The sequence below is a fragment of the Callorhinchus milii genome, unplaced genomic scaffold, assembly GCF_018977255.1.
Source record: "Callorhinchus milii isolate IMCB2004 unplaced genomic scaffold, IMCB_Cmil_1.0 Scaffold3, whole genome shotgun sequence".
Lineage (NCBI taxonomy): Eukaryota > Metazoa > Chordata > Chondrichthyes > Chimaeriformes > Callorhinchidae > Callorhinchus > Callorhinchus milii.
This window is the reverse complement of record NW_024704744.1, coordinates 84,855,236-84,868,039: the sequence shown is the minus strand read 5'-3', so window position 1 is coordinate 84,868,039 and position 12,804 is coordinate 84,855,236. Positions and strand designations below refer to the sequence as shown.

The window sequence follows — 12,804 nt, the reverse complement described above, 5'->3', positions numbered from 1 at the left end:
ATAACCTTGCATTTGATATAGCGCCTTATGACGTCTATACCAGCAATGTGAGGCCACACATTCAGTGTAATAACACATTTCCAAATGTTTTGAAAGTTTCTTTTTCTCTGTGTGGGTACGAGTGACATTTGCTGTGAGTTTGTTTTATTGAAAACATATGCCTTAATTAAATCATTCCTTAGACTTCATTGCCATGTTACTGTTTAGCCAATGTAAACTGCAGAACAACTCTGAACTCCTTATATTGCCTCAAACATTCATACTTATTTCAGGAACAAGATGCCTAGATTTTTCTTTGAAAAAAACATAACAATAAGAATGTTTGGTGTAGAATGTTTGGCCTATAAAGACAACTCATCTCAAAATGTTTCACAGGAAATTTGTGGCAAGTGTAGTGACTGTATGTGTAGGCAAATGCATTTAATCTGTTATGGAATGTCATAAAAGTATTGTCCTGTTTATTTATATAAATAATGCTTGTATTTGATACAATACCTTATTGTGTTTTTCAGCCATCTGAAAGCACTTCATAGGTTTTTACTGTAAAGTGTAGTGACTGTATTTGTAGGCAGCCAATTTTCACCCACAATGTCCCATAAACAGCCATGAAATAAATGACCAATTTTATCTGGGGGACAAGCTGCATTCATCATACACTCAGCTGCATTCATTTCCTACATTTTTATCATCGTACATAGAAACCCTTTGAGGATAAAATGCAACTATTAACTTAACAGTTCATGTGCGATTACTTTATAGTTCTACTTGAAAACACTTGACAGAAGTTGACAAGAATTTTAATTAGTCACCACTTTAATTTTCTAGCCTGGCACAAATATTGAGCATTTGGTAGTTGGAAATAATACTGTCATTCACTAAAATCTGTCTGGGTTTTTAGAACAGGCTGGCCCTGGTTTGATTGGACGTGCTATAGTGGATGGCATTGTTTTCCAAACCCTTGAGATTGTGAAATATTAACATTTAACTGGATAAATACATCCGGACACAGATACCCTGTAACATGAGCAGATGAAGCCCACATTATTTGAATCAGAAAAAGCAGAAACTGTAGTTGTTAAACGCAATGAACAGAGTATAATGCAGAATGCAATCTGTCCTGACCCAAAGGCCACCTGCTAGTTTCAGCTATCTGGAAAACGCTTATTTGCTTCAATCATCGCAAACTTCACTTATCAGCCACCTATCAAACCTGTTTGAACAACTCTTAAGCTCTGATCAGAGGCCACAACTATTGCACTATTGTGGTATTATTCGAATCCATCATGAGCAAGGCTTGAGCTTTGTCAGAGAGCAGAACTAATATGCCTCTCCAGATCCCCCCTTCCACAAGATCGAGATAACATAATCCTATGATAATCCTTCATTTGATATAACACCTTTCAGGTTGCGAGGAAGTCTCAAAGTACTTGAAAGGATTTACTGTAAAGTATAGTGACTGTGTATTTTGTGAGTAAATGATTGCTAAATGATTCATGCCATATTTGGGCAGTATTATGCTGAGTACCCATGTCCAGTAAATGGGTTATAATAATCCTTCCATTTGATATAGCGCTTTTCACGTCTTCTAGACGTCTCAAAGCGCTTCACAGAATATACTGTAAAGTGAATTGACTATATATTTTGTGGGCGTAACGTGGCATCCAATTGCACACAGCAGTGTCCCACAAACAGTCGTGGATTGAGTGACCAAATTATTGTTTTATGTATTTATTTTCTTGAGGGATTATTATCAGGTGTGTGGGGTAAGGAAACTTGTCCAAGATTTCGCCCTGTGGGGAATCAAACCCAGGTCTCTTGCTTGCCAGGCGAGTGGTCTAACCACTGAGCTACAGGACTCCAGGACTACAGGGTTAAGGTTGAGACTGCTCAAGCCGATTCCACACAAGACCCTGACCGTTATCAGTAAAATAATTATTTCACCCTATTAGTTTGGCCGAATATGAAGCTAGCCCACAGAGATGTCAGAGCATTGTGCTAACCTCCTGTGCCATCTAGATTCCCAAACATTTTTTGCCACAGTTCAACTATACGTCTTGAAACGTGATATCCTACAAATACAGTCACTACACTTGACAAAAACTATTTATAAAGTGCTTTGAGATGTTTCAACGTTAAAGGCACTATATCAAATGCAGGGATTTGTTCTTATTATTTATCATTAAAATGTCCCTTCTATTGACTAAGTTAAAGGTTCTGTGTAGGTGTGCAATATCCAATAAAAGTACAATTAGGAGAAGACATTTGGGTAAATTCCATATTTCAACCCAGATAATATCTGTGATCTACTTTATAGGCTTGTTATTTTGCCAAAAGGAAAATTGGTCTGCGGATCACAGTACAACCAAAGGAGAATCTGTGGGTTCTCAATAGACCTCCATTTCTAATAGTGGACTACAATCTGATTGTAAATTGGTTAAAATTCCACACTTCTCATGTAATTACTTGCCTACTGGCATTTCATGTGCTTGTATGGAATGCTGTTAATAACTGCTGTTTTAGCTCATTTAGTCACTGACAGTAAATACAAATTTTCTTTTGACTGTTTCATGAGTTGCAAAGACATTAAAAAGTCATGCTGAGTTCAGGACTCCTTGCAGAATTGAACTGCAATTGCGGTTTAGAAAGCTTGTGGGTTTTTTTCTTCTCTAACAAGGGAGCGCAGACTCAATCTCTGAAGAAGGAAGGTGAACAGACCTTTCAGATTGAATTACTGTAAATGGATAATAATAATAATAATCAGATGATGATATCTGCTTGTTTTGGATCCCTATACCAGAGGGAATAGTCATCCCCATTTAGCTTTGTAGTTCATCAACATCCATCATGCTCCTCACTAAGATAAATAATTAAAACACAGCAAAAAGATGAAATTCCAAAATATTTAAAAATAAAATAATCTATGGGGACATGGTTTCATTTTGGAATCGTCTGTTAATCAGTTTACATATGGAAAGCACAAACAAATATTGTAGTCAACATTCCCATAGACTATCGTCTATTTCCATCACTATTACTCACCCCTGTTAAACAAAGGAAAACAAAACCATCATTACAGACTGATGTCTCACTGGTCATCAGTGTATCAATGCTGCCAATGTCAGTTCCTAACATTGGCAAGGATATGCACTGAATAAGATTGATTGACGCCTGCTGCTATTCAAACAAACTGTGATTCAGGAATTCGATGCAGTAACATTTTTCTATCTATTAAATAACAAACCCAGACAATTAATGATAATGGGAAAACAATTCAAGGTGATTTCGTGAAATCCCTTTGTGATTTCTACAACAATTTGTTTTATTTGGTCAGCTAGCTATCTGTCATGCGCAGAAACCCACCAGCATTCTTAAGAGTGTCCAAAACATACTGAGAATTCCACATATGCATTGAAATGTATTTTCTGTTTGGAATGGAGTGCACACTCTCTCTATGGAGGGACATACACTTGCTCACCTGTTCTTGGAAAGTATTAAACACCAGTGGGTAAGGGCCAAGGATTGGGGACCACAAAGTACGTGTTGGGGTCTGTGATTATGCATCTAGATCTGCTGTGGTGAGCCACACCCACCTTAGGTTAACATACAACCCATCTGACTCTGTTTTCCCTCCCTTGGTTGCTTCATTTCATACTTAACAAACGGAGAAAGGTGTGTTAATGTTTAGCTTTGACTCCGTCTTATCGTATCAGTGCAGTTCTGATTACTGATGGTGCACTGAGGAGTTATGGGCTAGGGCTATGATGCAATCAACACTGATAAGAGATGCCGGTATAGCCCAGTTGGGGCACAACAGATGAGAGAACTTTGTTGGTTCCATTATTTTGTTATTAATATTATTAATAATAAAAATAGAAAGCCAGCTGGTCAATCGTTTCTTGAGTCTGTATACTTAGGGCGTAATCTGGACCTTTATTCTCAGGGACCAAAAGAATCCCTACTTATCAAAGCTTTTTGCTTAGCCGCTTGCCAATTGAGCAATAGTTTATGCGTTTGTTATCTCTTGGTGTCTGATGCAATGCCAAAATACTCATGTGCAAATTGGGAAGATTAGAGTTTATGGCGTTGCATTTTCTGCGTTATGTGCGTCAGGTAATGAACTTAGATAGTTCTACACTAGTTTCCTGTAAACCTCAATTCAAATCCAATGAAAATGAAACCCTTTTAAATCCTTCATCGTTTTCTCTGTTGAAGGGATGTTGGGTTGGAATTGACTCTGGCTGCACTCCGATACCTTTCCACCACCACCACCAACAACCCCTGTGGTCAATCTTCTCCTTGTGTGACCTTGAAAATGAAGTTGAGAAAAATATTCTTCAGGAACATAAATTGTACCTTCTGTTGAAAAAGCACTTCAAGATGTAAAGTGCATGAATGACAACTTGCATTTATATAGTGCCCTTCACCCAGGGTAATGGCTCAGAAAGCATTTCCCTAAGAATCAAATGTACATCACTCTGACCTGAGTGAACTCACCTAGGACAGGGCCTGAGATCACCTTACAGACGACTTCTCACAAGCTGGACGACGGCTCTTGCAGCTGAAATGTATTTGTGGCAAGTTTTTGTGTCAGTGAAGCCAGAGTGATACAAAACCAGAGTCCTGGATAGAGGAAAGATATTGTCCTGCCATTAATGGAAGGGTTATCAATAAGATTAATAAAAATACAATAATAATCCTTGCACTGGTCAGCAACAACAGTGTGATCAGTGCACTTGTGCTGGTAAACAGTCCAAAAAAATTTCATCTGCTACGTCGTTCTCGAAATTTCAGTATCATGGAAGATGTGAAGCTACAGTCTAGCTTCACCCGTTCCATGACGTGAAGCTACAGTTTAGCTTCACTACCATAAACTAATCTTTTGGAAATATGATGACTCCGGCCAACAACAGAAGATTATATCAGTGAGCAGGAAATACGTACATCCGTTTCCTGATACTCCCTCATGTTGGTTCAATAGTGAAGACTTTGGCACAATGTGTGGTAAAACACCAATTATAATAATAATCCTTGTATTTGATATAGAGCCTTATTCATGTTTTCGAAACGGCTCAAAGCGCTTCACAAGATACACTGTTAAGTGAATTGACTATATATTTTGTGGGCAAAACGTGGCAGCCAATTGTGCACAGCAGTGTCCCATAAACAGTCGTGGATTGAATGACCAAATTATTATTTAATAATAAAAGTTAATATAAACATCCAATGATTTTGTTATTGAGGGTGAAACATAACAGGAAAAAAAAATTATCTTTTTGATCTGAACCTTTACCTACCTATCCTGTCACCTCATCTCCCAATCCCCTTGTTCTCCAGAAATACATCTTGGTGAATCCTTTAAATTGTCTCCTGCATTGTCCTTTCCTGATAATTCTATTCCCTTTGGGATAAATATTTAACTATTAATGTTTAACCTCTCGGGCAAAGTGGACAAATTGCTTGCATTGACCTTTCTGACTTTACAGGCATTTATATTTCACCCCAAAGAAGTTATTTCCAGCGTTGTTGCTCATTTCATCAGCCCCAAAGAGGGACGAGAGCTCATTGGGATTTGAACCCAGAACACTTTGGGTATCGGTCCAAATGCTTGAGCAACCGTCTTTATTTAGTCAGCGTGTGTCTGAAACTAGAAATCTATTACCACGCTTAAGAGTATCCAAACAAGAATGATAGTTCCACATACATTGACCACCTGACAAACTTTCCACTGCTTGTCCGGCCAGGACTACCCTACTATCCATGGCTTTAAATTATAGGGTTAACAGAAGCAGAGTGGGAAGAATCCCTGGCCGTAGTGACTGGCTTGCCAGTCCAAATCCTACCAATGCACAAGGCTGGCTGGTCTACCATCAGCAGTGCCCTGGAGTATTGCTGACCACCTGCCTGGCTCAGGAACCAGACTAGCAAGAAAGGGTTTCAGAAGTTTCACAAAGGAGTGACTCAATTCTGACATTTTATTGCCAACAATATCACCTTGGAACGAACTCAGCTTCAAGGAGACCTGCTTCCCTCCTCCCTCCCAAGGAGCTATAACCAATGTGACCAGAATTGCACAGACAACAAGAGGGAAGATTTATTTTTAACGGGCATCATTTCCATTGGATTTCAATTCATGTTTTACAACTCACAAGAGGGAAATAGCACAAAGAAGCCGAAAATGATATCTGAGTCACACAAGGTGGAAAATGTAGCTGTCAACACCGTAAAATCTAATCTTCCTCGCTTGCACTCGAGAACTTTGGCATTGCTTCACACTCCAAAAGATAATAATGTATAAACTACCATCCAATCGGGATGCAGCTGGACACTAAGCTTTGATAAGTGAGGGATTTGTTTTGTATGAGAACACATCGCACATCCTGCCTTTAGTACACAAAGTGTAGCCTTAAGAAATGATTGATCGACTGTCTCTTTAAAAAATAATCAGCAAAAACTGTTCACGAATTTGATCTCGCCCGTTTATTTGCTAACATGTTTCGTCAGCATCATTTTCAGTATTAACAGAGATATGAATCCAATATGAAGGTCTCAATCGTGGACACACAAACACCCTGCAGCCGAAGAAAAGCTAAATAAAATGTATTCAGGGAATAATTCAGCTCTCCCCTCCCACTCTCCGCCAGTATGGATCAGGCAAGCACTTAATAGAGAGACCAGAGGACTGCACATGGGATTTGGATAAAGAGTTGCCTGTTTTGTAACTCAATCCAGGTTTGAGGCTCTAATTCTTAATGCAGACATTGTCAGTGGCCTGTGAAGACTTTAAATTCCTGGCACAGCCTACTTTCGCCTCCAGGCCACCCAACCCATTCCAACAGGGGACTAGCCTTGAGCCTCTGCACTGCAACTCCCTAAATGTTAGAACATATTAGTCGCTGCTTTATGACCAGCCTCAGGGACCATATTGGCGATGAATCTCCAAACACTTATTCTGTCAGAAGCTTCACTTAAGATGAGGGATTGCTCATCAATGGCGATTTCTTGACTGAAATAAAAGTTAACTCTTTAGCTGTTTTCAAACAGAGGTCTCAGCAGTGAAGATGCAGCACATTGGCACTCAGGAGAATATTTTGAAGGGTTTTAGAAGTTTCAGGCGTTAATAGTTCCACCACATTGCTGCCTAATCCTTTCAGTGTGCTTTTGGGAAAGATTAAAGTTAGCTGTATGAAAGGAAAAATGAATTCTGTAAAATAAGTTGAAACTTATCATATGACAAAAACAGACATTTGTCGATGTATAAACTACAGGAGACTGCAGTTTGTGTTTTTTAATTTTCAGTGAGGGACACTTAATGTGAACTGAGTAGAATTAGGAATGTCTGAACAAGAAAACATATAGTCAGCTTTATTCCTCCTCCTGTAATAAGACTGGATTGATATCAGAAATTATATTAAACTACTCTTAAACGATGCACTGAAACCTGTACTTATTTCCTCCTATTCATTGCTTTATAAATTAATCTAATTTAGTTGCAATAATTGCCTCAACCACCTTAGTACCTCCAGGACACAGCTCCATGTGAAGCTATTAAAGGAACTGGGAATTTGCTAGTTTTGCAGATAGCTGGATAAAGTATCTTCACTGCCCACTACCCAAAAACAGATTAATTGAGTGTTAACAAGGCAGATAAATAGAAAAATGCACTACAATCTGCCTTCCCCACTCTCACTATTGGAGTCATGATGTGTACACAAAGCAGTCTCAGGTATATTCTAAGGCTTTGTCACGCGTCCTCATATTACAGACTAATGTAACAGAAGGAGCGTAAGGGCGAGCAGTTTTCTTTGTTGTTTTGTTTGTGTGTAAGCCTCGTGTTGACTACCCCAAGATTAAACTTGGATTAAAAAATGTTTGAACTTTTTTGTGCTATAAATGCGAATCAGAGGCAATAGTATGTTTCCAAAAGGAAAACTTTTTCCAGCCACTGATCACTCCCTTGCCACTCATTATCCATGGCTGAAAAGGTGGGCACATCACCTGATCTCAAGCTTCTGCTAATGTCGGCGTGAAACCAGTCAGTATGAGAGGAGACCTGCAATTTTGCCTGTTTCTTTCATCAACTCCCCACAGTGGTAAAGCTGAGTCCAGTAATGGCCTAAGTACCACAGCTCCAAAGTACTCTGGCAACCAATCACATCTTCTATGTTTTGGGGTCTCATTTCTATTAAAGAGACATTTGTTTTAAACAATAAAAGTATGAAAGCTTAAATGCTACTCATTAACTTTATATTGACAAAGCCCAAGAAGCATCCTTGTACGTATACGCACTCCAGCCTAGTTATGGGGCACTGTCATTTTTAGTTGTAGTCATGCAGTTGTAGATGACAGCTTCTACCACTGCAAACATTACAGTTAATCTGTACACTAAGTACTATTAAAATATCCTGCGAATTTCAAACTGGACATGGTGCACATTTGTGACTGAGGCCTTTGCTTGTGAGGCTCACAAAAGTATTGATAAATAGGGAATCCTGCAAGCTCCTGGATTTGTCTTCTCGCAGACACTGGTCTCAGTTTCAATTTTGTGAAGCGAGGAGGTTGCGGCCAAATGTGGCAGGTGATCCGAGTTGGAAGTTTGTAGCTGGAAGGAGCTTCAAAGGATCAGCTGGAGGCACGTCGGGAAAGCTGCAGAATCCAATAAATCTTATTCCAAATCTTGCAAGTTATACCCCATTCTGAGTGACCAGGACTTTAAACCTGTCAAACAACTTGATGCTAAGATGGGAAGAAGGTAGGGTAGGTATTCTGGAAGGATAAATAAACCCAAAGCCTTTTGGTGCGGTCATAAACTCACCTGTGAGTTAAATGCTCACCTCTGACACAGCAGTAGAACTAAGTTATTACATTACATTGTGTCTTAGGTAAGAACTCACAGCTGCATGATGCTGTCATTGCCGTATCTGGAGTCCTGTAGCTCAGTGGTTAGAGCACTCGCTTTGCAAGCGAGAGACCTGAGTTCAATTCCAGGCAGAGGGCGAAACCTTGGGCAAGTTTTCTTACTCCACACGCCTAATAATAATCCCTCCAAAACCAAAACAATAATAAATTGGTCATTTTCAATCTACGACTGTTTGTGGGACATTGCTGTGCGCAATTGGCTGCCGCGTTCGCCCACAAATATACAGTCAATTCACTTTACAGTGTGTTCTGTGAAGCGCTTTGGGACGTCCTCCTGACGTGAAAAGCGCTATATCAAATGCAAGGATTATTATTATTATTATTATAACTTAGTTTTCAACTGGGAGTGAAGCTACCGTTTGGGTAGCAATGGGTGAATGTAAAGGATCATCATGTAACCAGTGCCCAATTTTTCTTTACAATCACTATGATTGATGGTTTCTCTCCCTTTGAACGCAAGAGGCATTTGTTGAGCTACATTTCTTTTACATTTATTCTTAGTGACATAAAAGCCAGTAATACACTTATAAAGTGGCTTATTATTGTTATTTAAAGCAACAACATACCCTCTGTGGTGTGGTCTCAGGCAAATCTTGATTTAGACCCCTTGAGGGTGAGGAAATTTGCAATCTGAAATAAAGTAGTAGAAGTGGAGCTGCAATTCCTGGGCTTAGTGTCCCCAGATTGGAAAGGGCGGTAGAGGTCGTGAGACTTTCCATTCCTGATCACTGTCAATTGAGTTCTGCAAAAAGTGTCACGTGTGTAGATTGGCTTCAGTGAACAGTGAATTTGCCATAACTGACTATCTAAGCTTCGATGTGAAAAATGGTCTTTTAGACAAGATATTGGAGGGATGCCAATTCCTAAAAAATCCTAACGTGGGTTACTGCCTGCAGGAGAACGGAGAAGGGGACAAAAGGCTGTGAACCCTTTTGTCACAAGTCAAAATTCTAAAATCCTTATTTGCTCTTTATAGGCGAACCAGCACAAACACACACAAGCACACCTACTCCCACACAACAACAACTTCCATTTATATAGTGACCTTCACGAGTTGGAGCACTGAAACACACACAATGAATAACACAGCAGTACACTACAGAACACAATTTTGGGGTGAGGGAGAAGTGGCATTTTTTCTTATTCCAATTCTGAGCACAAGATAGATAGATATAATTATAAAGCAGAGCCCTGTGGCTGGTCTATTTCAGGGACTTGTATTTGACTTCAGTCTCTTAATGGCACCAAGGGTCACAATAACAATGAGACACTGATATTCCAATTCTAATCCATTTGGACAGAGGTCAACCATAGTGCAAAGTGGCCCCAAATTAGACAGAGCCACATGGTTTGAAGAATGCAATTATGATCCAGTAATCTTGGGTGTACTTTAGGTTTAAATTATAGGTTGTGTGTAAATCATACAGCATCTATATTCTCACCCAGCAGTAGAAAATAGATGAATAAATGCCACTCCATTAAAGATTCTAACTGCTTATCTAGCAACATATTGGGGAAAAATACTGGAAAGATTAACTCTCCTACAGTTTTACAGTGAATGTACGAGTCTTTAATGAGTTTGAGATTAACTTGTGCTAAATCTTCATATGTTCTTAGTAAGAAATCTGAGTGGTGCCAATAGGGACTCTGGATGTCATGGAATCGTAGAATGATAATAATACTATGGAGACAATTCAGGCGATTATGGCTGTGCTCATGCTAACTGCCCACTGGTACTATTTATCCATTACTCTGCTCTTTCTCCATACCATTAATGTGTATGTCAAGCTGACCCCATGAAAACTCTGCTCCAAGATGATCTACTTATTATTTAGGAATCTCATAAAGACACGATACAAATTAGACCCCACTGTTTGAAGAAATCTTCATCTCATCAGATTTTCATAAATGTTTTAACAGTTGAACAGATGACTGTTACAATGTGCAGCATCACATAAAAGGGCCTTTACGTGCAGAGGTGCCTATCATCGGGAGTTCCGTGCTTCAGACCACAGTCTCCTGATACATAGAGAGTAGCGAGTATCTGGGTGCTAGAAATATTGGTGACAGTGGAGTGACATCCAGAAATAGCTGAGCTGCTTGACACATTCATGCTTTGAAGACAGAGGTCACAAGTTTCCAACATCTGTTTCCAACATCGAAAATAGATTGGCAGAGCTGTCGGTAAAATACCAATTGAGCTCAGTGACTGGAGGGTAATTCCAACTGTAGCTGGACTGTGCTGAGTCAACAGAATTCAGCCAAGGCAATAGATAGGGCACAGTAGGACTCAACAATTATGGGCCAGAGAAAAAGGGGGGCAGTGAAAAGGGGAGGCAGAGAAAAGGGGGGCAGAGAAGGGGGGGAGGGCAGAAAAGGGGGGAGGGCAGAAAAGGGGGGGGGGGCAGAGAAAGGGGCGGGAGGGCAGAGAAGGGGGGGGGCAGAGAAAGGGGGAGCAGAGAAAAGGGGGGAGCAGAGAAAAGGGGGGGGCAGAGAAAATGCACTTTGATACCTCTCAACGATGTGATAAGGCACTATATCAAATGCAAGGATTCTTATTTATTATTAGAAATGGTATTGAAAACGTAAACCCAGAAAAGTACTTTAGGATGCACCGAGCCAGTAGAACAAGAGGACCTGAGTTAAATGTTTCAAAGGGCAATTTCAAGGCAGAAACCGGGAAGTGTTTATTTACTCAGAGGGTAATTAACGACTGGAACAGGTCTGGAACAGTTTGAAGCCAGGACACTGAACTCATTTAAAAAGCTGCATGATGCTGTGATGGGCAGATGGATATCCTGACGGTAGGGTGGATATTCTGGAGGGATGAGATCAGATGGGCTGAAGGGCCTTCTTCATCTAAACTAATCTAAATTTCACCTGAATCCTACTAGAAATTGCACGTACAGATCTTAGATCAGGTATATATAGGAAAATACAATAAAATCAGACTTTAAAGATCCCTGTTTGTGAGATGTGGCTGCACAGATTGCCTATGTGCAACAGACTTCCCTTTTTATTTCTAATCAATTCTATTTTGTAAACAGTTTTGAGATGTTTATTTCGAATGAAATGCATATTATTATTATAATCCTTGTCATTTCTGTAGTGTTTTATCATACTGTCCCAAAGCGCTTCACAGGATTTACCATAAAGTGTAGTGACTATATATTCGTATTTGTTATCATAAGGAGGCTAACACTCGCAGGCGCATCAGTGGACAGGCAAGTCACATACTTACGCTTCACACCAGGAAACCGGCGGAAGAAATGGATGAACTCACCCTGCGCGGTCAGCGTGGTCTGAGAAAGGAAGGCTGATGCAATGCCTGAAATCTGCTAAGTGGGGACGGTTAAATATTTGTTTGTTCCGGTCATTGCCAGAAGAGGAAATGAACAAGAACAGGCAGAGAGGGAGTCAGTGCTGGCAGGGATCCTCCGGTACCTGCCAAGAGCAATAGCCAGTGCAAGACATGGAAAGAAAAGTCAATCGTCACTGCTGAAACATTGTACAAGATTAAAAGATATTTCACTTGTTTGAATAACCTTCAAACCTGCTGGTACTTTCCATCCTACTTGCTGACCACCAGAGCGTTCAGATAACGCCCAGCGACGAAAAATATCCAGCCAACCACATCTGAAGCGGACAAGAGTCAAAGGTCAGGCCCCCACCTGTTTTAGCAGCTCTTAATTTTCTGAAACACTGAACAATGTGGAACATGGAGTTCTGGATGAGAACTCCCTTTTCAATTAAAGCAATTACAAGTCAGTCTTGCACAGAATGAAGTTACGCTGTGTCTACATAGCAAAGCAATGACTTTGTTGACATAAATCTGCAGATTTACAAAAGAAGTGTTTTTAAATGCTTTTCACAATCTGGTTTTACTTT

The 12,804-nt window shown here is 39.9% G+C and overlaps 1 long non-coding RNA gene across 1 annotated transcript; it reads right to left on the bottom strand.

The window, feature by feature from the left end:
• Positions 1–3,807: 3,807 nt before the first annotated feature.
• LOC121848582 lies at positions 3,808–12,257 on the bottom strand. The gene is made up of 3 exons (XR_006084962.1): positions 12,200–12,257; positions 4,495–4,620; positions 3,808–4,305 (listed from the first exon to the last, which is right to left on the bottom strand). It is a non-coding gene; the product is annotated as an uncharacterized LOC121848582 (long non-coding RNA).
• Positions 12,258–12,804: the final 547 nt, after the last annotated feature.